Source organism: Salmo trutta, chromosome 28 (assembly GCF_901001165.1).
Source record: "Salmo trutta chromosome 28, fSalTru1.1, whole genome shotgun sequence".
NCBI lineage: Eukaryota > Metazoa > Chordata > Actinopteri > Salmoniformes > Salmonidae > Salmo > Salmo trutta.
Window position 1 is genome coordinate 36,049,503 of NC_042984.1, and position 25,455 is coordinate 36,074,957.

Here is a 25,455-nt window from a genome sequence, read left to right on the forward strand (position 1 = left end):
ATGATTTACTCTGCCAAAAAGACTCAATTAAGATTAGTATCAAGCTCACACAAAAACAAACTAAATCAATGCTACTTGTGCACGATAACATTTGGAGATAGAGGCACTTTCACCCCATTTCCATGGCTGCTGCACATGATACCAGGGTAATATTCAACGGGCAAACATTGTGGAACATTGCAGATAGAAATGTAATGAAAAGAGCTGGCGTGACTCCCAAGACTTTGAAAGAGCTCTAAATATATATTTATTTTAAAAAAATCTATTCCTGAAGTGTACTTTTTGTATATGAGGCTTTTCCATGAATCCAACATTATTCTACATGTCAGAGGCATTTTTGTTCTACATAATATATTTATATCTGGATGTTCCACAATGTTGTGCCCTGCTGAAAGCGGGCAATATCATTCACAGCGAAATGTTTCGCTTCAGAGTACAGCTCGACCAATCAATCAATTCTAGACTAACATAATCCTTATTATTCATGTTTACATATATTTATAACCATTCTCCTACAGCCATGATAAATCCTACTCTAATGAAATATTTTAGCACCATATAGTAGCTATGTACAATGTATCCATCTCCTATGATCACAGAGCCATACATGATCAGGACAAATGCATAATTTGTGCAATGTGACATATTAAACAGTTTGATCGACTGAATGATCCATTGATTCATTAAACCCCTGAATAGTAAAACATTCCCCTTAATATAAAGTTCAGTTCATAGCAGTTATATGCGATCTAAAAGCAAACAAAGTCAATTGAGAGAGCAAATGCAGAAACTGGCCATGAAACTACAGTACTGAAACCCATTAATTTCAGAAAAGGCCTCTCCCAATATAACTTTTCTTTGCCGTTCAGATTCCTATACAGAAAACCATACTTCATAGTTTATTTGGAAAGAACTTAATCTCACCTTGATACTGAAAATGTGACCTTACAACACAAAGTGATATAGAGAACTGAAATGATTTTGATAGAAAAGGTAATGACACCCGAGGTGATCAACAGTATGCAATTATGACTGATGAATAAAACATTTACAAAACTCAGTTATGTCCTCATAATCACTATGATGTACGGTCAAATATAGGCATATTTTACATATTCTCAAGAAGAAGGCATTTAAGGGAATCACATGACTCATTCATATTTTTCTATAGTTCCAATGGCAAGTGCCCACTGCTCCCTCCAACTGCAGCCAAGTCAGGGAATAGAGGGGCTTGAACAAGTAACCACACACACTGCCGTTAATGAAGTCAAGACTAGCAAAGTGGCAGTGTTGGTTCTTAGCAGTGTGATCACACAACTACAGATCTTTGGTCAAGAAGACACAATTCTGGCTTATCCATAAGGTTCTAAACAAAGTTACCTGTGGGCAACATGTGATAAATGTGTCTAGCCCTGGGCCCTCATAAGAAGTAAAGAAATGTGTTTGAAACATTTAATTATCCCTGTAACTAAAAGAGAAGGCAAAAATAGAACATTGTGAAACAGTGAAAACTTGATGGAAGCGTGAGGACTTGTTTATTATAGGAAATGGAGAGAAGAGCAATACTGACAGCAGGGAAAACTATCAGCATTAACTTTCCAGTCAAGTCTGGTATGGGTGGAGAACTAAATGAGACGAGCAAAGATAATGGGACAAATGGCTAGAGTACGCCAGTACTATCTGGTCAATTCTTCATAAATTGATTTGACTATCTGGTCAATTCATTCATAATTCTACTTCTCAGAGAGAGTTCAGTGTGTCAAATCGGAGGGCCTGTTGTCCGGACCTCTGGCAGTCTATGTGGGTGCCACAGGGTTCAGTTCTCGGGCCGACTCTTTTCTCTGTATACATCAATGTCGCTCTTGCTGCTGGTGATTCTCCGATCCACCTCTACGCAGACGACACCATTCTGTATACTTCTGGCCTTTCTTGTGGACATTGTGTTAACTAACCTCCAGACGAGCTTCAATGCCATACAACTCTCCTTCCGTGGCCTTCAACTGCTCTTAAATGCAAGTAAAACTAAATGCATGCTCTTCAAACGATCGCTGCCCACACCTGCCTGCCCGTCTAGCATCACTACTCTGGACGGTTCTGACTTAGAATACCTAGGTGTCTGGTTAGATTGTAAACTCTCCTTCCAGATTCACATTAAGCATCTCCAATCCAAAATTACATCTAGAATCGGCTTCCTATTTCGCAACAAAGCATCCTTTACTCATGCTGCCAAACATACCCTCGTAAAACTGACTATCCTACCGATCCTTGACTTCGGCGATGTCATCTACAAAATAGCCTCCAACACTCTACTCAGCAAACTGGATGCAGTCTATCACAGTGCCATCCGTTTTGTCACCAAAGCCCCATATACTACCCACCATTGCGACCTGTATGCTCTCGTTAGCTGGCCCTCGCTTCATATTCGTCGCCAAACCCACTGGCTCCACGTCATCTATAAGGCTTTGCTAGGTTTAGCTCCGCCTTATCTCAGCTCACTGGTCACCATAGCAATACCCACCCGTAGCACGCGCTCCAGCAGGTATATCTCACTGGTCATCCCAAAGCCAACACCACCTTTGGCCGGCTTTCCTTCCAGTTCTCTGCTGCCAATGACTGGAACGAATTGCAAAAATCACTGAAGCTGGAGTCTTATATCTCCCTCACAGACTTTAAGCATCAGCTGTCAGAGCAGCGTACAGATCATTGCACCTATACACAGCCCATCTGTAAATAGCCCACCCAACTACCTAATCCCAATATTGTTAATTTTTTTTTGCTCCTTTTGATCTCTACTTGCACATTCATCTTCTGCACATTTATCACTCCAGTGTTTAATGGCTGAATTGTAATTATTTCTCCACTATGGCCTATTTATTGCCTTACCTCCCTAATCTTACTTCATTTGCACACACTGTATATAGACTTTTCTACTGTGTTATTGACTGTACTTTTGTTTATTCCACGTGTAACTCTGTGTTGTTTGTGTCGCACTGCTTTGCTTGATCTTGGCCAGGTTGCAGGTGTAAATGAGAACATGTTCTCAACTGGCCTACCTGGTTAAATAAAGGTGAAATTAAAAAAATACACAACATTTCAAATCTGTGTAATGCAAGTGTGTTGGGGATATAGTGACAGAAGTCAAGAGGATGGAGAGAGGGAGATAGGTGAAGGGGAAGGTATGGTGTCAGCCAGGTTATAGGTGGAGTTTGGGGAGGATGGTTGTGGGGATGACAAAGGGGTAAAAAGAAGCCTGGTGGCAGAGGGGGGCGGGGAATACAGAGCAGCAGTGACTGTGGTGGGCGAATCCGAGCTGACCTCATCCCCTTCCTCCGAGTCCCATACCTCACTCTGCAGGTAGTCCGCAAACATGGCCTTGGCACGCTGCAGCACCCTGCCCAGATTGTGTCTACGAACAAGGCGGTCAAAGTGCATAGCCAGCTCGTTGTAATCAAAGCCGTTCTTTATAATGTGGTCTCGATGCTCCAGCAGGATCGACAGGCACAGGAACAACATGAAAGGATTTCCTTTGCCAAACTCTTGAGGAGGTGGCAGGGAACAAGGTTTGATGGTGTTATTCTCTGGTTTGGTTGAATTTGGAGTGTGGGGCGCAGTGCTGAAACCTCTGCTGCAAGGAGATTGAAGGTTACTAGAAAAGGACTTGTTCACCGGTCCGACGGGCAGCGAAGGTAGAGCTCTCCCAAAGGACAAAATTGGCGAGGAGAGCAACGCTCGAGACAACAGCGGAGAGGAAACTAAGGACCTCCCTGTGGGGGTAGTGGGTGAGTTGGCTCCAGTTCCATTCGGCACCACCATCCTTCCGTTGGGTAAAATGGGAGAGGTGAACTTTGGTGACGGGGTGTCCGGGGAGGCACCTCTCCAACTTTGAGGGGGAGGGAGTGGAGACTGAAGACAGAGTGGAAACATTTTTCCAGTTTGGCAGACCAGGAGGAAACGAGGAGACCGGAGAGGCTATTTGTCCATTTGGGGAGCTCCTCTCCTCTGTATCTGGGCTGGAAGACTTGTCAATGTCCTTTATAAGAGGCGCTCTCTCCCCTGGGTGTGAGGCAGCTTCCATCTCAACAGGACCCACTGGTGGGTCTCTCTCCTCGAAATCAAAGCTGTCTTTGTTCCGTGCACTGTAGTACTTGAACTCGCCAAAGCTGGTCTGCTTCTCGAAGGAAGGAACAGGCACGTTGTTGTGAGCCTTCTCCTTTCCCACGTAAGGCATGTCAAAGTTCCCCTCACCCTCTTTCTGGCTCCTCTGTCCTCCCTCTCTCCTTCCTCCATTTTGATCTTTCTCCCCCCATCTGCCTCCTGTCTTGAGGGCCTCAACATGTGTCGTCTCCGCTGCTTCTCTTTCAGCTCCCCTTCATTTCCAGCATCCCCTGTAATGGCGGGCCTCTTTTCAACACCACTCTCACATGTCACTATGGTTTGGTCTGTTTCTAGCGGCGGCCCAAGAAGCTCCACTTCTGTTTCGGGAGGGTCAGTGGGCAGGGAGCTCCAGGTGACCTCCAGCATCCTCAGGGCATCGTCGAAGGCAAACTCCCGTTTCAGTTCCAAGAGCAGCCAGCGGTAACAGAAGAACAGGTCATCAGCTCCGCGGGACACCAAATAACAGTAGAACTCGGGGTCTGAGTACTGCAGTAGCAGCTTCAGATGCTGGAACTTGACGGACATGAAATGGCCATCCGGACGGAAGTTGCCCTCTAGGCGTTTCATGATGCCACAGAAACAGATGAATGCATGTGCCTCATTGTCCATGACGGCAAGTATCGGAGAAGCAATATCACTCATGCCTTGGCAGTACGACACCTACGAAACAAAGAATTTCAGATAAATTAAACCCAGCAAAAATATACAGGGCTACAGACAAACATTTCTCCCTGGTGCAACTAACTTTTTCAGTTGATGGCACCAGCCCAGTTTTAATAAAGCACTGTGAATGATTACGAGGTGTAATTAGACTACTGAGATGATATTCAAGAAATAAGTTGTTTCATCTAAACATGTCCATGCAGGAATGCATGATTCAAGATATTTTGATTTGCAATCTAACCCAGTGTTTGTTATAAATTGTGTTGACAATTAGGCTATTTTTCTTATATTTTACTGTTAAAATAGGTGTCCAGAATTGTATTTTGTTCAATAGAGATACATTTGCCAACATCTTTATGTGCATTAATATCATATGCTAATTTATTTGGGGCTATTTCACCACCTGAGTAAATGGAAACTCAAAACACATTAGCTAGATCGTCAACGCTAAACATAATACCCACATGACATTAGTGGAAGGTGGGTTGTTTGTCCAGATATAAAATCGGCTAACCAGTAATCATACCACACAAAATCATTAAAAGCTGCACCAATTTTCAATATAAATCCACAAGAACAAAGAGGAATAGCTGATAGGCAGTGGAGAGGCCAGGTGCGTCAATGTGCATGAAAGAACATGATACACGCTGCTCAAAAAGCTCCCCTATTGAACTTGTTTAGGGACAGCACATTTATCCTACCGAGACTAGCCTACAACAGCAGAATGCATTGAATAATTGCATTATTGTTTAAAAATGAGTACAAAATTCTACTCTATGCTGTAAAATGCAGTGAATGTCATTTGGTGCTAAAGACCTGTGATTTGAATGTTTCATTCCGAATTAACTGCATCTATCCAAGGCAACCATTTGGATCAGTTGTGGGTCTACTCTCGACGGGTTATAGGACTGAATAATTTAAATACATTTGGAGGAGCGTGTCTTTGGTAACCCGGATGAGAGGCACTCTTTGGAAACGAGGATCGACACATGAAGCAAAATGAAGTATGCAGGTAGGCATGTTTTAGAAAGTGCAGTATATTTTCAATTCAAGGCACTCCCAGGAATGGACCATTTAAACACCTTTTATGGATAGGCTACTTGGCTGCAATGCCAGGATGAAAGAAAGACACCCGACGACATATTGCTGTTGAACCAGACTCCATTATAGTAGGGTAAGATTAGCCTACTGAGGGCTTGGTTTTTAATCAAGTGAAACGGAAAACAAGCAGCTGTTACATTAAAGTAAATTAAATGTTTCTAAAAAAAAAAAAAACATTTTTTTTTTTAAAAGAGTCACTGCACTGGCATCATCTAATTTCTCGTTTCATGATGGGCATATATGGAGGGGGATTTAAGCACGTCCAAAATAATAATAATGAGCTGGCTAAAATAATGCACAATACATAGATCAAAACAGGGATGTCCGCTCACTGTTTTGCTGCTGGCAAACTTGATCTTTTAATAACGCTTTGGTGATTAAGATTTATTTCAAAGGAGTCTCACGAGCCAAAGCCTTAAAGGACAAGAAAGGCACAGTAGCAGGCCAGTCTGGCTGTATTTTTGCTTCTGATACTGAGACGTGCTCTCTGTTGCGGTTCATCATTCTCCCAAGGTGTCCTATAATAATGTGGCCACATATGGTTCCAGCAGGCCCAGTGATTCAGGAAAGATTAATGCACGCTCTGCTTCCTCCACGATCCGAGAGGCTATTCCTCGTGCACTTAGAACCTGACGCTTCAACATTGCCTAAATGTCATTTCACTTTTAAAATGCATGGCCTTTTATATGCAGCATAAACACAACCAGTTAGTGTTTTTATCTGATTAGAATTCGAAAATCTCCTGTAGGATACTTGCGCACGGTCGTCCACTCTTAATAGAATTCCAGCATCCAAACAGCGCAATGGGCAACATCCATTTGATGAATGGGAAAAAAACATTAAAAAGTTATGACATTAGGAGATTGTCAAGCTAAGCCTTCGATACAAGGTCAGGAGGGATGTATTTACTCTTTGTCGAGCACAAGAGTATTTAATTGTGGTGTTAAAAACGCAAACCATGATGTTGAAGCGCCCTATTCTTTGCTTATTGGTTGCGTGGTGCAGTGGCACAGAAACCGGTTGCTGGAAGATTTATTGAATATTTTATATCATAAATATATCAAGTAAATGTGAAAAATCTGATGCCCCCCTAGCTGATTATTGTCTGCAGCCGGCTCTGACCGTACTATAATGAAACGGGCAGGGATCGTGAGCTCATATGTGGTGGTCGGCGAACCCTCAACCTTCTGGCCCATAGCCCTGCATGGCATCGACTGTGCCACAAAAGCATGCTGAATCCCCCCCCACCGAACGATCCCTAATCTAATAGTAAATGCAATGTCCTAAAAAAACATTGCAATTAGGCCTCCACTCACAATGGCCGATGTTCATTTAGCACGCTACATATCATAAAGCCATTTCAAATATCTTGGTTGTAAAATAGTTGCTATATAGCTCAATATTAAGAGTCAAGAACTACAAATTGTACCTACAGAAAGCTGATAATCTCTTCTTTTCAACAGTGAAAAGAGTAATTGAAATGTTATGGCCTACAGTCAAAACAAATGTTTTTCTCCCAGTGTGGGGGAGAGGGAGTGCGTGGCTCGCTAACCACAGCAGAAGGCCCCAGCGAAACAGGCACAGGGCAGAGACTTTCATTACAGGAATCATGAGGATAATGCACATTACTGTTTGACCAAATCATGATAATAGTAGCTTTAAAAAAAATAGGATGTTTAGAGTAAGGTGAGCATGTAGAATGTACAGATCGCATCAATGCAACCAATTACAAATATAACTCGCACAGCCAAATCAAAGGGTCGCAAGATGCGACTAAATGGTCGAAGTCTGGAGCCCTGACATATGAACACCAACAACTGGGCTTACATATCACTCACTGCAAGCAGACTGAGTTTACAAATCATAACTCACTCAATAGCAAATACACAGAATCAAAGATGCCAAACACCAGTGTTGAGCATATCATTTGTTCACTGAACTTAACACCATACTCCTTAGCTTGTCTGCATGTCAAGGAATTCAAAAAGAAAGCAAAACTAAAAAAAAATAGATCCCCACACCTGTGGATGTGTAATGGCAAAGGTGGTGAGCAGGTCGGTGAGAGCAGTGAGGTGGGGGCTGTCCTCGGAGCCTGCGTAATAGGGATGGGCCCGGTCGGTCCTCAGGACGTCCTTCAGTACATTGCCCCTGATGAACTCCAGGTCCTCTGGACTGGCCCTCGCTGACCACTCCCCCTTCAGTTGGTCATACTCCCTAGTCTTGCTCTTCATGCAGTCCATTCTCTCCTGACCGGTCAGCCCATCGGGGTACACGTTCAGGAGGTATCGCCAGACAACCTGGGCACAGAGGAAAGGGTTTTTGACATACAGGATCTCTAAAATCTCTGCGTTCATACAACACAGTAATATAAAAATATAGCTCTCCTACCGCCAAATGGCATTTCTTTGTGCCATTTATTCTTGTCCACATTGAATGACCTACATACATAGTATGTTTAGATTCCAAAGTACAACAAGGATACACCCAAATGCTCTATTCCCACATCTAATCCACATTTTGGGAAATTATTAACATCTAAAGACATAAGTAAACACTTCCCGTCAATGTTTGAGACCATAAGCCCTTCTCGATCGCAACTCAAATCTCCCATTGACATCATTGCAAGGACATGATATTTAAGCAATTTCAATTATATTTGTGAAACTGTCTGGTATTGAAGTTTAAAAGAGCTGTCCGGTAGCAGACTTGCTGTTGAAATCGCTCAGCGAATGTACAATTACCTTGCATAGAGAGGGCTCCACCCCACCATGATAGATACGTAGCCTCAGTTCCTCTGGCCGGGACAGCTGGCCCTGGCCGTTGAGGTAACTGTGGAACTCGGCATCGCTCAGAGGGGGCTTAAAGACTTCACCTCCTCCCCATACGACCAGCTCAAGGCCTGCTGTACTCTAGACAGCGTTCGACCCATCATCTGAACACATAGACAGACAGCGAGAGATTGAATCCCAGGTGGGTCATTGTAAGCAACACTAACCTAGTGGACATATTTAGCATTAGCAGAAGGACCTGACTCAAGGCAGCGCAGGCTGGTAAAAAATGTGTCTGACAGGGTGAAGAGTGAGAGCATCATCAGTAACCTGGGAGAGCAAGGACTGGGTGAAGGGAAGGGCGGCAGCAGCCAAGGACCTCCTATCCCCAGGAAGCTGGTCAGAACCAATCACATCTTTGGGGCTTATTATGTCCCAGTCTTCCATAACGGGACCTTAAGGGAATAAGAAAGTGGAAAAAAACAAGGTGATCAATCAATGGAACTGTATGAAGGAGAGGCCCACAATTAAATTACAAAAAAAGTTAACGGGGAACAGATGCTCTGTACAAACTACAATTGCAAAGATTTTACTGAGTTAGTTCATATATAAAATCAGTAAATGTTATTAGGCCCTAATCTATGGATTTCACATGACTGGGAATACAGATATGTATTTGTTGGTCACAAATACCTTTAAAAAAAAGGGGGGGGGGGGGGGGGGGGGCGTGGATCAGAAAAGAAGTCAGTATCTGGTGTGACCACCATTTGCCTCATGCAGCGCGACATCTCCTTCACATAGAGTTATTCAGGCTGTTGATTGTGGCCTGTGGAATGTTGTCCGACTCCTCTTCAATGGCTGTGCGAAGTTGCTGGATATTGGCGTGAACTGGAATACGGTGCTGTACACGTTGATTCAGAGCATCCCAAACAGGCTTAATGGGTGACATGTCTGGTGAGCATGCAGGACATGGAAGAAGTGGGACATGTTCAACTTCCAGGAATGATGTACAGTTCCTTGCGGCATGGGATCGTACATTATCATGCCGAAACACGAGGTGATGGTAGTTGGTGAAAGGCACCAAAATGGGCCTCAGAGGATCTCGTCACGGTATCTGTGCATTAAAATTGCCATTGATAAAAATTCAACTTTACCAGGCATGTGGCAGACAGACGGATGAGCTTCCCCGAGACAGTTTGACAGTTGAGCAGAAATTCTTTGGCTGTGCAAACCCTCAGTTTCATTAGCTGTCCAGGTGGCTGGTTTCAGACGATCCCACAGGTGAAGAGCCAGATGTGGAGGTCCTGGGCTGGCATGGTTACACGTGGTCTACAGTTGTGAGGCCAGTTGGACGTACTGCTAAATTCTCTAAAACAACATTGGAGATGGCTTATTAACGTTCAATGTTCTGGCAACAGCTCTGGTGGACATTCCTGCAGTCAGCATGCCAAATGCATGCTCCCTCAAAACTTGAGACATCTGTAGCATTGCGTTGTGTGACAAAACTGCACATTTTTGAGTGTCCTTTTGTCCCCAGCACAAGGTGCACCCAATGATCATGCTGTTTAATCAGTCTCTTGATATGCCACACCGGTCAGGTGGATGGATTATCATGGCAGAGGAGAAATGCTCACTAATAGGGATGTAAACAAATTTGTGCCCAAAACTTGAGAGCAATAAGCTTTTTGTGCATATGGAACATTTCTGGAATCTTTTATTTCAGCTCATGAAACCATGTTGTGTTTATATTTTTGTTCAGCATAATTTAACACATATCCCCCAAAAATATACAGAGCAATAAGGCTAATACTGAAATCACACACACACACACACACACACACACCAAATCAACGACTGAACTAGTTCTTAAAGTGGTGACCCAAAGGAACACAAACAGAGATAAAAAATAAACAGAGATTGGCTTTCACTAAATGACCTAAAATGGTTATACAAGTGAACTTCGGCTTACTGTCTTCGGAGAGATTAATGTCCATCTTCAGCTGTAGATAAGGTTTAGCTGCACTGACAAAAGCAGCTTCTAAATCCCAGTCAGAAAGGAGAGAGATATACACTTCCACACCTCCACGGTCCTGGGACAGGTAACTTATCCCAAAGTTGCGTTTGCTAAGTAGGAAACAAGAAATAAAAATAAATTTAAAAAAAGCTGATATCTATTCTAGAAAGCATGCCAATCCAAGGCATTCCATATGCAGCGAATTCGGGAAGTATTCAGACCCCTTGACTTTCCACATTTTGTTACATTAAAGCCTTATTCTAAAACAGAATACCCCATAATGACAAAGCAAAAACAGGTTGACATTTTTGCAAATGTATTAAAAATAAATTGAAATATCACATTCACATAAGTATTCAGACCCTTTACTCAGTACTTTGTCGAAGCACATTTGGCAGCGATTACAGTCTCGAGTCTTCTTGGGTATGACGCTACAAGCTTGGTACACCTGTATTTGGGGAGTTTCTCCCATTCTTCTCTGCAGATCCTCTCAAGCACGATCAGGTTGGATGGGGAGCGTAAGGGCACAGCTATTTTCAGATCTCTCCAGAGATGTTCGATCGGGTTCAAGTCCGGGCTCTGGCTGGGCCACTCATGGACATTCAGACTTGTCAAGAAGCACACAGAAAAGACAACGCAGGAGTGGCTAAGGACTGCTGTCCTGTTGGAAAGTGAACTGTCGCCCCAGTTTGAGGTCCTGAGCGCTCTGGAGCAGGTTTTCATCAAGGATCTCGCTGTACTTTGTTCCGTTCATCTTCCCTCAATCCTGACTAGTCCCCCAGTCCCTGCCGCTGAAAAACATCCCCACAGCATGATGCTGCCACTGCCATGACTCACCGTAGGGATGGTGCCAGGTTTCCTTCAGACGTGACTCTAGGCATTCAGGTCAAAGAGTTCAACCTTGGTTTCCTCAGACCAGAGAATCTTGTACTGAGGTGTCTTCCATCTGGCCACTACCATAAAGGCCTGATTGTTGGGGTGTTGCAGAGCTGGTTGTCCTTCTGGAAGGTTCTCCCATCTCCACAGAGGAACTCTGGAGCTCTGTCAGAGTGACCATCGGGTTCTTGGTCACCTCACTTACCAAGGCCCTTCTCCCAGACTGCTCAGTTTGGCCGGGTGGCCAGCTCTAGGAAGAGTCATGATGGTTCCAAATTTCTTCCATTTATGAACGATGGAGGCCACTGGTGGACTCCAATCAAGTTGTAGAAACATCTCAAGGTTGATCGATGGAATCTGAATGCACCAGAGCTCAATTCACAGTCTCATAGCCAAGGGTCTGAATACTTATGTAAAATAAGGAATGTTTTTTAATTTTTAATACATTTGCAAAAATAAATACAAACCTGTTTTCTCTTTGTCATTATGGGGTATTGTCTGTAGAATGATGAGGAAAAATGTGTTTTTAATCCATTTTAGAATAAGGCTGTAACGTAACAAAATGGGGAAAAAGGGAACGGGTCTGAATACTTTCCGAATGCTATGCATGTCCCTCTTCATAATTTATTTTTGAACTTTACTGTAGGCAAAGCTTTCTCCCACAACAATACTTTCTAATATTTTCTGCAGAATGGCGAAGTTGCATGAAGATGGTGGAATTCAGATATGCTGTCATCGTTTTAGCATTATCCATGAAGTGTTTAAACTACGGCACGCAACATGGTTCAATGCACCAATAAAATCAGCACAATCTACTATTGCGGCTTTTCATAAAGCCAGCATCTTGGAGCTAAAATTGGGATCATGTATACTGTGCTAATGCTAGGGCTGGCATAATTACCATTTAACCAAAGGTTATGGATGAAGACCGTAAAATAACCATCAGAACCGTTTTACAACAACAAAAAACGCCCAGAATTTGCCCAGTTGAGTTCATTTCTGCAATTACATGGTTTAACTTGAAACTCTGTTGCTCCTTGCTGAAACAAGCAAGGTGTTGAGGCAAACAATGAATAGAATGGGCTTGTAACCTCTAACCCTGGTAATTTGACTGGTAAACTCATGGGTACACTCGCAATGGCTGCTTGGTATTGTGATGCAATAATTTATACGGTGTTGAGTTCTGAAAATATTAAATATACTTCTTCATGTCACTGAGGGAGAGAGGGGAATGTATAACGTTTACATTGTGTCCGGATATGTTATCGTTAGCCATCAGGGATCCTATGGGAGGAAAAGAGCGTCTGGTAAAGAGCGTCTTATGCAGCTGTATTGACCCAATGGGTGAATAAACTTGGTCTAAGCTAATCGTCCGTGAAATTTTATAAAGGTTCATTTTAGTGATGCACAATATGACATTTTTGGCCGATATCAATAGCCAATATTTTCCTTGCCACCAATATTTAACATTTTAGTGGCCTTAAGCATTCTAGCACAGTTAAATAGTTTACACACACACAGAGCAGTCTAAGGCACTGCATCTCAGTGCAAGAAGCGTTACTACAGTCCCTGGTTCGAATCCAGGCTGTTTCACATCGGCCGTGATTGGGAGTCCCATCGGGCGGCGCACAATTTGCCCAGCATCGTCCGGGTTTTGCCGGGGTAGGCCGTCATTGTAAATTAGAATTTGTTCTTACCTGACTTGCCAAGTTAAGGTTACACACACCAAGTTATTTTGTTGGCATTTACATTCAGTACTGTGCATACGTTTTAGGCAGGTGTGAAAAAATGCTGGAAAGTAAGAATGATTTCAAAAAGACACGTTAATAGATTATATTTATCAATTTACTAAATGAAAAGTGAGTGAACAGAAGAAAAATCTACATCAAATCAATATTTGGTGTGACCACTCTGCCTTCAAAACAGCATCAAATTCTTCTAGGTACACTTGCACACAGTTTTTGAAGGAACTCTGCAGATAGCTTCGCCCAAACATCTTGGAGAACTAACCACAGTTCTTCTGTGGATTTAAGCAGCCTCAGGTGCTTCTCTCTCTTCATGTAATCTCAGACAGACTCGCTGTTGAGATCAGGGTTCTGTGGGGGCCATACGTTCACTTCCAGGACTCCTTCTTCTGCTGAAGATAGTTCTTAATGACTTTCGCTGTTTGTTTTGGGGTCGTTGTCAATTCAATTCTTGTAGGCACACTTGCACAAAGTCTGAGATTTTGTAGGCATGTAGTCAGGTGTATGATTGAACAATTATACCAAACAGGTGCTAATGATCATCAATATGGAGGTTGAAACACAATCATTAACTGAATCCGAAACAGCTGTGTAGGAGGAATAAAACTGGGTGAGGAACAGCCAAACTCAGCTAACAAGGTGAGGTTGCTGAAGACAGTTTACTGTCAAATCATATACCATGGCAAGACTGAAGACAGCAACAAGACACAAGGTAGTTACACTGCATCAGTAAGGTCTCTCCCAGGCAGAAATGTCAAGGCAGACAGGGGTTTCCAGATGTGCTGTCCAAGCTCTTGAAGAAGCACAAAGAAACGGGCAACGTTGAGGACCGTAGACGCAGTGGTCAGCCAAGGAAACTTACTGCAGCAGATGAAAGACACATCATGCTTACTTCCCTTGGCAATCGGAAGATGTCCAGCAGTACCATCAGCTCAGAATTGGCAGAAAATAGTGGGACACTGGTACACCCATCTACTGTCTGGAGAAGTCTGGTCAGAAGTGGCCGTTATGGAAGACTTGCAGCCAAAAAGCCATACCTCCAACGTGGAAACAAGGCCAAGCGACTTAACTATATACGGAAACACAGGAACTGGGGGGAAGAAAAATTTCCAGGTGCTCTGGACTGATGAGTCAAAATTGGAGGTGATTTCACACAGTCACGAGATAAGAGCTACAATGCAAATATTTGCAACTCTTCACAGTTGTGTTCTGTGGGTGTCACTGAGAAGACTGATACACCATTTCATTGCATCACATTTCAACCTTGTTTAACATTATCTGGTCTGAATATGGCGTGATTCCACCAATTGTAATCTTCTGCATCACGTTCAAAAGATAAACTTTTATTTTGAAGGCAAACCGCAAATTCCAGTATTGTGTCTAATCCTTATTGTGGCTAGCTTCACAACACATAACCCGGTCCGGTCGAGCATCACTAGCCAGATGAAGCTAGCTGGCTGCTTATGGCGTTAGCTTTAGGCAACAGGGTTAAGTAGCTGGCTAGCCATTTATTTTCATGAACTAAAGTTCAATTTCAATAGGCGGACAACAATACGTACTCACAAGGATTCCTAAATCATTGCTAAGAATAACGAAATTGACTGCAGTTTCTACTGGTCATTGTTTTCAGGCTGGTTGTATTGGTGCTAGCTAAGTACCAAGCTAAAGCTAGCTACCCCAGAAGTTGCGGTCGAACAAATAATGCTTTATTACCAACGCGGTATTGTAAAACACATCGTACTTCTTCAAAGCTGTACTTCTTTGTACAGCTTTGACAGTGCTACTGATAGTAGGGGCGGCTTTCCATGCTTGCACGTGCAAATTCAGAACACAACATTCTATAATAGAACTGTGTTAATTGACGTGTCAAATTAAAAACTTATTTGACGTGTCAAATAGTGATATTTGACGTATTATTTTTTGCCACGCAAAGACCCAAACGGTATTCCATAGCATGTTGTGAAGCTAATAGCACTGACACTATTACTGTGCAACTCCGGTAGGGCAACATGTGTACCGGTACACGACCAGTTGGCAAAAGCCAACATCACCCACGACAGAGAACAGTTGATTATCAAGGGCAATGAATTCCATTATCTTGGCGTTAATGGATTTTGCCTTTGAGTTGTCTCGCTGAAAATGTCTTTCAAATGACTGCTCGACTTGTTGACTGTTCGATCCACACAGCAGACATTGTAGGCTAGGTTAGGATGGATGTGTTGCATATGTAGCGCTTGTCAGTTTTGACATCGGTTTTGCACATGGGCGTTATAAACTAGACATCGGGCCGATACCGATGTTGGCATTTTTAGCTAATGTCGGCCGATTCCAATATGTTCACCGAAATATCGTGCATCCCTAGTTCATTTAGAACCTAAAAGTGGTAATGTAGAATGTTAATTAAAATAAGGAATTAGAATACTGTAAGTTAAGAGAACCTCTGATTCAAATGACTGATGTGGCTCACGCAATGGGATGTATTGTTTGTAAAGACAGTTGAGTTGAATCAACAAATCACAGCACATATTGATGGTTTTTACTTCCTGCTTTTACTTCCTGTCTTGTTCCTATGGGTACACTAGCGATGGCCGCCAGTCCATCCATTATGCCATCATTGACTTGAACGGGGACGCCAATTCTATTTCTATGGCAGCACATGCAGTCAGGAGCGGAGGAAAGGAGAAAATGTGCGTCAAAAACATAAATAAAATGTGGCTGGCCAAATACCATCATCCAAAATTCCATGAAAGTCACAGCCCTAACTAATGCCAACACAAAAAAAGAGTAACTGAGAACAATATACAAAAGGGTGAACCAATGTGTCGGAGAAAACATTGTACACCTGGCAACCGCGTCAGCATGCATGCGCCCGGCCCGCCACAGGAGTTGCTAGATCGCGATGGGACAAGTAGGGCTGGGCGGGATACCGTATTTTATGATATACCGGAATTCATGCAAGGTCGGTTTGTATTTTTACTTTACCTTCTATACCGGTATTTGAATGTTTGGTTTGTTAAATGTCACACGCCACATGTAATGTCAACTTCGCTACTTGAGTCATCTCTCTCCGCTCTTTGTCTCAGTGCCACTTTCCACACAGACCTAGCCACGCCCCCATCACTCAAGGAGTGCATTTGATGTTCTTCAACCAAGAGACACTTGCGTTCAGTCTGCATGGTCAATGCAGCACATGCAACAATGTTGTTGACAACAATGCTGTTTTCACTTTACTTCTTATTATAAATCCACTAGCGCTAATTAGACCCTAATTGTTAGCCGCTAATAGCTTATAAATTAACTGAGTAAGAGCAAACATAGCTAGTTAATACATCCTGATAATACCAGTGATTGTGTAGAACTAAATCAGCTTGTTTGTGCAACAGTATCTTCTAAATCAAAGAGGAATATGCAAAGCAAGAATATGTTAGCTACATGAAGTAGCTAAGAGAAAACATCCAATGTAGCCAAAGCTTATAGGGTCCCCTAGAAAACACTTAAGTTCCTACCCTGTCACAATAACTCCTCCCTGGCATTTTAATTCGTTGTCATCTCAAACAATGTAATCAAAGTGCCCACTATTATGTTCTAACTATAGAAGTCATTCAATTTCTATGATTCCAACAGTTTTGCTCTAATTCGCAAGTCAAATCGTAATTACAACATTTGGTTAAAAATAAGTCCTTGATTATTTGCCCATATCATGCAGCCCTACGTGGCAGTGTGGAAATTATCTCAATTGAGCAGTGGTGTAAAGTACTTAAGTAGAAATACTTTCAAGTACTACTTAAGTTTTTTTGACAGCTGTACTTCACTACATTCCTAAAGAAAATACTTTTTACTCCATACATTTTCCCTGACACCTAAAATTACTTGTTACATTTTGAATGCTTAGCAGACCAGGCAAATGGTCCAATTCATGCACTTGTCAAGAGAACATCCCTGGTCATTTTTTTACATTTACATTTTAGTCATTTAGCAGACGCTCTTATCCAGAGCAACTTACAGTAGTGAATGCATACATTTCATAAATGTTTTTCCTGTACTGGTCCCCCGTGGGAATCGAACCCACAACCCTGGCATTGCAAACACCATGCTCTACCAACTGAGCCTACTGCCTCTGATCTTTACAAACAAATGCTTTGTTTGTAAATTATGTCTGAGTGTTGGAGTGTGCCCCTGGCTATCTGTAAATTAATAAAAAAAATATATATATATATTTTTTAAATGGTGCCATCTGGTTTGCTTAATATAAGGAATTTGAAATTATTTATACTTTTGATAATTAAGTACATTTTATCAATTACATTTACTTTTGATACTTAAGTATATTTAAAACCAAATACTTTTACTCAAGTAGTATTTTACTGGGTGACTTTCACTTGAGTCATTTTCTATTATGGTATCTTCACAAGTACGACAAATTGGGTACTTTTTCCACCACTGTAATTGAGTGCAGGAAATGCTGAAATGATAAGTGCTGAAATTTGTTTGGTTGAAGTTGAATTGAACAGTATAAAACAATCAGAATGGAGAAAGACTCATTGAAATCACTTAGAATGTATGTGTTGCCATCCTACGATCACTCACTACTCAAAGCAAATGTAGAACTTTTAATTATTAAAAAACAAAAAATACCGTCAAATACCATCATACCGTCCAATTTTTTTCAAATACTGTGATATAATATTTTGGCCATATCGCCCAGCCCTAGGGACAAGGACATCACGGCCGGCCAAACCCTCCCCTAACCCGGACGGCGCTGGGGCAATTGTGCGTCGCCTCATGGGTCTCCCGGTCGCAGCCGGCTGCGACACAGCTCGGTATTGAATCATGATCTGTAGTAACGCAGCTAGCACTGATGCCTGGGGCTGCCCACTTTTATGCACCTCCGATATTCTGCTTTCCATGTCAATCAACAACACTGTAGACATTATGATGTTGATGCTCCTCACCCATTTAACTCAAAGGCTCGGATGAGGATGTGCTGTAGCACCTCTAGTGATGTTATCTGAGGATCCACAGCAAACGAGCGAAGCTCCACTGGCAGCATCCCCTCCCACTTCTGAGGAAGGTGAGAAACAATCATGTAATTGTAACCATTAATTGTAGGCCCATTTTATAACATCTGTAAATCATCAAATCAAATGTTATTAGTCACATGGGCCGAATACAACAGGTGTAGACCTTACAGTGAAATGCTTACTTATGAGCCCCTAACCAACAATGCAGTTCCCCCCAAAAATATGGATAAGAATAAGAGAAAAGTAACAAGTAATTAAAGAGCAGCAGTAAAAAACAATAGCGAGACTATATACGGGGGGTACTGATACAGAGTCAATGTGCGGGGGCACCGGTTAGTTGAGGTAGTATGTATGTACATGTAGGTAGAGTTATTAAAGTGACTATGTATAGATGACAACAGAGAGTAGCTGTGGTGTAAAGGAGGAGGGGGCAATGCAAATAGTCTAGGTAGCCATTTGATTAGATGTTCAGGAGTCTTATGGCTTGGGGGTAGAAGCTGTTTAGAAGCCTCTTGGAACTAGACTTGGTGCTCCGGTACTGCTTGCCGTGTGGTAGCAGAGAGAACAGTTTATGACTAGGGTGGCTGGAGTCTCAATTTTTAGGGCCTTCCTCTATACCAGGCGGTGTCAGAGGTCCTGGATGGCAGGAATCTTGGCCCCAGTGATGTACTGGGCCGATTGCACTTCCCTCTGTAGTGCCTTATGGTCGGAGGCCGAGCAGCTGCCATACCAGGCAGTGATGCAACCAGTCAGGATGCTCTCGAAGGTGCAGCTGTAGAACCTTTTGAGGAATTGAGGACCCATGCCAAATCTTTTCAGTCCTCTGAGGTTTTGTCGTGTCATCTTCACGACTGTCTTGGTGTGCTTGAACCATGTTAGTTTGTTGGTGATGTGGACACCAAGGAACTTGAAGCTCTCAACCTGCTCCACTGCAGCCCGCCGATGAGAATGGGGGCGTGCTCGGTCCTCTTTTTCCTGTAGTCCACAAATCATCTCCAAAATCATGTGACTGAATCAATGTCATTCTTCCTTTCCAATGAAAAGGCTAACCTGGGTTTCAGAGTGATAGTTTAGAAATGTATTGTAACTAAATTCTCAGTTTAGAACCCAGGCTACCAATCTAGAACCAAAAGGCAACAACAAAATGTGAATTTAATGCATGGCAGACTGACCTTTTACAATCTTTTTATTTTGTACAATGAATGGGTTGAATACCAAATAAGTCGTAGGCTGTGTGTGCCACAAGACAGCAGAAACACCCACTTTTAACTTACTAGCTGACGTGTCACTAGCTTACAACATGGAGTTCTCAATGGAGTCGAATTGCGATGAATTTTGGCGGAGTATACCTCCGACTAGGCCTACATCGAGTCGGTAACCTGTTGTCTTTTCTTTGGGTGCTGCAATCCGTAGTTTGATAAAAACGTTATTCTATGTGATCTCTGTCAAATTGCACCGGCTAATCCACTGTTTTCCTACAGAGTACAAAGTTAGCGACTTCCAAACCTGCATTACCACTCGATACATTTAGAAATAATTATTTACGGCTTACTGCGTACCTGTCCTTGTCATAGAGTTGTCAGTGGGAGTTGGAATGCATAGTTTTTTTATTTAAAGAATTGCATTCTACGCACCCCTTACCGAAACAGAAACTTGCCGTGCAATAACGGGCTGCTACCTCTCCGTTAACAAACAGCTCCTTTGGTGGAGGCCGCGTAAAATCATTTTTCAGTCAAAAACTATTGATTGCAGCACCCAAAGAAACGAACGCAGATACACAGGACAAACATAGGTAAGAGGAATGCATTAAAGAATGGACATTTTTACAAGTATCGGCTGTTGTATTCGGAAGTAGGCCTACACTCCGCCAAAACGCTTCGCAACTCAACTCCATTGAGCTGTACAGTTGAAGTCGGAGGTTTACATACACCTTAGTCAAATACATTTAAACTCAGTTTCTCACAATTCCTGACATTTAATCCTAGTAAAAATTCCCTGTCTTAAGATCAACACTTTATTTTAAGAATGTGAAATGTCAGAATAATAGTAGAGAATGATTTATTTCAGCTTTTATTTCTTTCATCACATTCCCAGTGGGTGAGACGTTTACATACACTCAATTAGTATTTGGTAGCATTGCCTTTAAATTTAACTTGGGTCAAACGTTTTGGGTAGCCTTCCACAAGCTTCCCACAATAAGTTGGGTGAATTTTGGCCCATTCCTCCTGACAGAGCTGGTGTAGCTGAGTCAGGTTTGTAGGCCTCCTCGCTCGCACACGCTTTTTCAGTTCTTCCTACACATTTTCTATGGGATTGAGGTCAGGGCTTTATGATGACCACTCCAATACCTTGACTTTGTTGACCTTGAGCCATTTTGCCACAACTTTGGAAGTATGCTTGGGGTCATTGTCCATTTGGAAGACCCATTTGCGACCAAGCTTTAACTTCCTGACTGATGTCTTGAGATGTTGCTTCAATATATCCACTTAATTGTCCTCCCTCATGATGCCATCTATTATGTGAAATGCACCAGTACCTCCTGCAGCAAAGGACCCCCACAACACGATACTGCCACCCCCGTGCTTCACGGTTGGGATGGTGCGCGTTTGCTTGCAAGCCTCCCCCTTTTTCCTCCAAACATAACAATGGTCATTATGGCCAAACAGTTCTATTTTTGTTTCATCAGACCAGAGGACATTACTCCAAAAAGTACAATCTTTGTCCCCATGTGCAGTTGCAAACTGTAGTCTGGCATTTTTATGGCGGTTTTGGAGCATTGGCTTCTTCCTTGCTGAGCGGCCTTTCAGGTTATGTCGATATAGGACTTATTTTACTGTGGATATAGATACTTTTGTACCTGTTTCCTCCAGCATCTTCACAAGGTCCTTTGCTGTTGTTCTGGGATTGATTTGCACTTTTCGCACCAAAGTACGTTCATCTCTAGGAGACAGAACGCGTCTCCTTCCTGAGCGGAATGACGGCTGCGTGGTCCCATGGTGTTTATACTTACGTACTGTCGTGTCTTTGGCTATGCCGGATTAAGTGATATGACATGCTAACCTATAAAATTCTTTCTCTGTAATTAATATTACCTGATTAAGCTAATCATGTAAAATGTAATTAACTAGAAAGTCGGGGCACCACGGAAGAACGTTTATAGAGCCGTTATCTTCCGAATAAACTCTTAAAATACTTAATAATATTTTACATCAATAGCAGTCAATATTAACCCTTATCTTATTTTCAGTCTCATAATGAAAGTTGTAAATTCTTGGCTATCTTCACGAACCCTGGCTAACAAGTTGAATCAGCAATACAAAATTGGGTTTAATTATTTATTTACTAAACACCTAACTAATCACACAGAATTACAAATACACAGAATACAAATGATGTCATACAGAAAACGTCCCGGGGGACGGAACAGATATGACGGCTGGTTACACAAAGGAAAGGGGGTTGGGCTTGAATGAAAGAGCGGGAAGACTTAGGAACAAACAAACAGCAGCTATGCTATCGTAAATACATTATCTTATGCATTCTAAATTACCGCCCATTTGGAAAAGGAAAATGCAATAAATATTTACTCTGAGCTGCGCTTCGGTAGATTGGTCGTAGATGCTGGCCGGGTTGGCCAACAGATCTTCCTGTCCTCGGAAGAATGTCTCTGGTGGTACATTGGATACGTGGTGGTATCTTCGTCGGTTTGTTAGACTGGATCCGTCGTCCATCCTTTCCTAGCCCACGTCTACAGCGGCCGCTGCTAACTCAACGGCTAGGAAGTATCACTTCTGTAGTGAATACGCTCAAAGTTCATACCATTCGCCACCAAAGCTCACGCCGAGGTTGGCTTAGTTCTGTACTTGACATGTGTGTCCTTCTAACGTAGAGGCTGCAGACCTCACGTACTGGAACAACGTGGTTATCTTTTCGTCAAAGGCTTATATAGTGGAGAGGGGGGAAGGATGTGTTTCATTGTTTATAACCCCTCCTCTTCACAGGGGTGGGCCACTGATCAAGCAGGGCACTTTCCTTATGAAAACCTAAATCTCTCATTTGGAAGCTAAAATTACATTTAATCTCCTAACAAACAATTTCAATATCAAACATTTCAATTGCATAACAATTCCATGTGACTCTGATAACTAGAGGGTGGATACTTTCCCAGGTACAGTTTATGTCGTCCTGTCATCAGTCATAATGTCTCAGATGACAACTGAACTGACATCCATACTCATTACGTTCCAAAGCATATTTCCAACTGGTTTTATTACCAAAATATGGTTCCTTTCCCCATTTGTTTGATGTTCCCAGACTCTCTATATTTAACAGGACAGCAGTCCTTCAGTAGGGTCAGTAAGAGAGGGGAAGGGAGAAAGTTATTTATGGGGGGGGGGGGGGGGGTCATAAACCTTACCCACAGTCCAACGTCATGACAGTACTATTGTTTGTACAAATGAACGTGGTACCTTCAGGCATTTGGAAATTGCTCCCAAGGATGAACCAGACTTGTAGAGGTCTAATTATAAGTGAAATAATCTGTCTGTAAACAGTTGTTGGAAAAATGACTTGTGTCATTCACAAAGTAGATGTCCTAACAGACTTGCCAAAACTATAGTTTGTTAACAAGAAATTTGTAGAGTGCTTGAAAAACAAGTTTTAATGACTCCAACCTAAGTCTATGTAAACTTCCAACTTCAACTGTATATAGAGCACCACAGTATGTTCAGTCTTATGTAGTAAAATTTGAAATGGTGTTTTTTTTACATTGGATAAAAGTAGAGACTCAGAGCTACAAAATGGTATATCATACTGCATCTTTGAGGAACAATGGGAAAGTAATTCTGCTTTGAAAGTTGATAAACTTGTAAACTCACTTTTGAGAAAATGGCCTTTGAATGTTTTGGTATCTAGTGAAGAGCTCTTCTTTTTTTTGGTGAATATATGCATATACATATGCATACATACACACACATACTTTTTTTTAGAATATACCTTTATTATCCCCTGCAAACCCTACCACCCTTCCCCTAATTGGAGTAAACTAATAAACAATAACACTTAGGCTTCTACCTTCAGTTTACACATCTTACAACACAATCTATTTTACAATAGTTATATTTTGTTTGTTTTTAGTCCTTCCTCTATTTCTGATGTCCATCCAGTTTGATTTCTATTTGTAACTGTGATATTTCACAAAATTTCTGAAATATACATTTTACAGATCCTGTATGTTTTACATTGGTTATCTTGTTGTTTAGTCCCACCCTTCAGCTCCATTCAACCCCTCCAATCTATCTCTTAACACCATCCATTTTGGATTTCTATTTGCCATATATTTTTCAACTGTACTGTGATGCTTCACAAAAGTACTGAACCTTTCTATTCTCATAGCTTCTGCAGATTGTAAATTAAAAATTAAACATTTTTGCTAAAATAATTATATTATTGATTGACTATGACTTTTCAAATCACCCAGTATTGCTATCTGCAGCGTTAGTTCTAGGCAAATATTGTAATTCTTCAGCCATTCCTGTACCTGTGACCAAAAACGAGCTACATATGGACAATACCAAAATAAATGATCTAATGACTGCCTCCTCACAGCAAAATCTGCAGAGCTGGGAAGATTTTTATATATATGGGGGATACATTCTATTGGTTGCAAGAATTTTGTATAGTAATTTAAATTGAAAAATTTGAAGTTTTGAATCTGGCGTTGTTTTGCGTATCAATTCATAAACCAATTAATTCATAAACCATGACTCTTCCCAACTCTTTTGCAATTTATATGGCACAGCTGTCAGTTTTTTGGTCCTTAAATGAAATTGGTATATGTTTTAATTTATCACACTTTTCTTTAACCATTTGTGTTCTTTAATGCAGGGCCAACATACAAGTTCCTTACTTTTTTCCCCTTCTACTTGCCTCTTCCATTTTTTGTGGTAATGCTGCAATTAGTTGGGCAGCGCAAACATTTCCATATGTCTGTGTTAGCTGCATGTGTGACATAACTCCACCAGTCCTATTTATGATATCATTCACTAAAATTATACCTTTTTTTAAACATTTCTTCGAACAATACGTATTTTTTTATCAATTAGTATATTTGAGTTGAAAACTTTGAGATGTAGCTATTATTCACTATTTTACACCTAGGGTTACTAAACATAACTTTATCCCATTTTATATGAGATTCTCCAAAATTGAAATATTCCAGGCATTTATATATAAACTCCAGTCGTACTTTATCAAAAGCCTTTTAAAAATCAGCTATGAAAACCAGGCCTGGTGTCCCTGATATTTCATAGTATTCTATTGTTTCCAGTACTTGTCTTATATTATCTCCAATGTATTGTCCATGTAAAAAACCTGCCTGATTAGGATGAATAATATCTGACAAAACTTTTTTTAATTCTATGCACCAAGCATTTTGCTCGGATTTTTGCATCACAACACTGAAGTGTAAGAGGCCTCCAATTTTTTTAAATGGACTGAATCTTGTGTGTGTGTGTGTGTTGTGTTAACACAACACACACACACCACTTGGGTCCTGTTTCAGTAATAATGATATCAGACCTTCTTGTTGCGTGTCTGATAATCTACCGTTTATATAGGAGTGGTTAAAACATGCTAATAACGGTCCTCTGAGTATATCAACAAAAAGTTTGGTATACTTCCACTGGTATGCCATCCAACCCTGGAGTTTTCCCAGCCTTAAAGGCTTTAATTGCATCAAGAAGTTCCTCCTCTGTAATTTGGTCTTCACATGAGTCTCTGTACAGATGTTAATTTTACATTATTATTAGGGAAAAAATCCATACAATTAGCTTTGGTTAGTAGAGATGGAGGAGACAAACAAAAACATATTCTTAAAGTACTTTACTTCCTCTTTCAAAATATAATTTGGTGAATCATGCGTGACTCCATCATTTGTAACAAGTTTCAATAATACATTTTTTTGGTAGCATTTCTATATTGAAGAATGAAAAAGAATTTGGTGCATTTTTCCCCATATTCCATCCAGTTCGCTTTATTTTTATAATATATTACACTGGATCTTTCTTGAATAAGTTCCTCCATTTCTTTTTGTTTTTCCTCTAACTTATTCT

At 41.5% G+C, this 25,455-nt stretch overlaps 1 pseudogene; it reads right to left on the minus strand.

Annotated features, from left to right (window-relative positions):
• Window positions 1–3,010: 3,010 nt before the first annotated feature.
• Window positions 3,011–18,408, minus strand: LOC115166375 (TBC1 domain family member 25-like; annotated as a pseudogene).
• Between the last annotated feature and the right edge of the window lie 7,047 nt (window positions 18,409–25,455).